Source organism: Pseudoliparis swirei, chromosome 9 (assembly GCF_029220125.1).
Source record: "Pseudoliparis swirei isolate HS2019 ecotype Mariana Trench chromosome 9, NWPU_hadal_v1, whole genome shotgun sequence".
NCBI lineage: Eukaryota > Metazoa > Chordata > Actinopteri > Perciformes > Liparidae > Pseudoliparis > Pseudoliparis swirei.
The window spans coordinates 12,907,948-12,910,443 of NC_079396.1; positions in this window are offsets into that span (position 1 = coordinate 12,907,948).

Genomic DNA, 2,496 nt, shown 5'->3' on the forward strand with positions numbered 1-2,496 from the left:
CTGCAATCTTCCAAGTGAAGACAGCGTGCCATGCTAGCAGCGAGGCAGTGTTTATGTTGCATTCGCATGGAATCATCATTTTAAAAGACGAGAGCGCGGCGCTAAAGTTTAGTGAGGTCGGCAGAGAATAAGAGCAGAAGAAATAGACGGCGCTGCCTTTTTACTTTTTAAAGTTGCATAAAAAAATAATAATTGCCATCCTCCGTGATAAAAAGTACAACCGGATGTTACGCATGTTGCTCTCAGGAGAAATTTTTTAACAGATTGGAATATGCTACATGCGGACTAGTATAGTTGCGTAAAATAATACACACAATAGTTATATTTAATTATTTTCCATCACCACAGCATCATTTCTTAATGAAAGCTCTTGCTTCCCCCATGGCGTCCAGAAGGCGTCCGTCTACTACATGGTTGGCAACCTCATGAATGAAAATTAGGGAGGGAGAAGGGGTTGGAAGACAACAGTTGTTCTTGGTTACCTGGAGAAGAGCGTTGTCCCTCTGCAGCCTCTCCTCCAGGCTAGCTTGTGGAAGATCCAACAGCTTGCAACTCCTCCTCTTCATCACACAAGTTATTACTGCCACCAGCACGCCAAAGAATAGCAACAAAAGAACGATGCCGTGTTGCTGCTGGCTGTTCATCCACTGCAAGTCCACGAAAGGTGTTTTTATGAGTTATCGTTTTCCAGATCAATGTAATGCAAATGCAAGTCAGGGGGCTTTAAAGGCACAAGCTGCCTGAACTTCAAGGACTGACACAACAAATAATTAAACTACCGAGTCACATAATATATGGAAAAATACCAGTACTTTCTCTCGCAAAAAAACAAGTGAAAACCGTTGATGTTGCTTGAAGTACAGTCTCAGGCTCTTTAAACTGATTTAAACTAAATGACTGTGATCAAACCTTAGTTTAAATCCCAAACCGTATTCTGCACCAAATAAGAAAAGTTCTGCTAAAATGCCAAAATACAGTAACAGTATATATATATTCTATATCCTACTCAAAACAATGCTAGCTAGCTAACAACGACATTTGAGTGTCTCGAAAAGTGCTATAAATTCCCAGTATTATTATTATTATGACCATCTGGGTTCCTCTTTATTTATTATAAGTATTATTTACCTGTCAACTCTTTTAATGTATTATTTTCGTTTCATAATGATAAATTAACCAAAAATGCCATAGAAATTGCCCAGAGATGTTGGTCTAGCGCTTAGGACGCACGTTCACATCTCACGTGGGCCAGGGTTCGCGCCCCGGCTCTGGGCATGGTTTCTCTCTGGAAAGAGCTGTTTGCCCGTGACAATGTCCGAAAAACCCTTTTACGAAATTTAAAAACATTTCACATTTTAATTCTCGACCTCTCTTGTTGACAGGCTTACGGTCTCCCACACACATTTAGCGCGTCAACACGCTTTATTTCTTATTTAAATTATTTGGTATATAACGTTTTTTGACAGTATATATTATATATTTTTTAGTGCTGTGAAAAATAACGCGTTAACTCAGTTAATCCAATTACAGGTTTAACTAGTTTTTTTTTAAAACGCATTTAACGCGAGCTTCCAATCCGTCTGTTGTTGGTCGTCGGGACGAAAAAAAAGTCACTTGCAAAATGAGCTTCCAATACACCACTTCAATCTGAACTCTGTCCGCTCTCATGCAGACGGTCTGTTCATCGGTAATGATCCTTCCGCAGGTTCACCTCCGGAAACCTTGTTACGACTTTTACTTCCTGTAGATCAGGGGTCTCAACACGTCGATCGCGACCTGCCAGTCGATCGCGGCGTAGTGTCGGTAGATCGCATGACATTAAAAAGATTGGCCCGCCCCCTGACATGTTCTCTAGAGCACGTCTTTGTTCTTTTATTAAACTAAACGTCTGTTGTTGATCGTATCTCAACAGCAGCATGTCATTTCTGTCTCTTCGCGTTGCGTTAACACTTATCGATCTCTGTCTGGCGCGCCACAGAGCTCCGTGCGCGCATCGGGACCGAGCAAAAAAAAAGTCACTTGTCAATCTGTCCACCTTTAGATTGTATCATGGTGGAGTTAATGGTTGACAAACAAGAGAAAAATGCTCTGTTTAACCCTCCTGTTACCTTTACATTTACGAACATATTTTACCCTCGGGGTCAATTTGACCCCAGCAATTAAAACCTCCAGAAAATTATTAGAATTAATATTGCTTCCCAAGTTTAAGTGTGAGGTACTTTATGTTTGTTTGTTGACTACCTAAATAGCCCTTTAAATAAATAAAAAAGTTGATATTTCTGATATGTTTGACACAGTGAAAAATAGCCTGGGGTCAAATTGACCCCAAAGAACACCGACATTAAACATTGAATGGGGTCAAATTGACCCGAAAGGTAACAGGAGGGTTAAACATTCTGTTTAGGATGAAGATGTATTAATGTTCCATATGGAAGAAAACTGCTAAATAACTGCTGAGTTGCAGCACCATTGTATAGAAGAATGTATAAATGTATA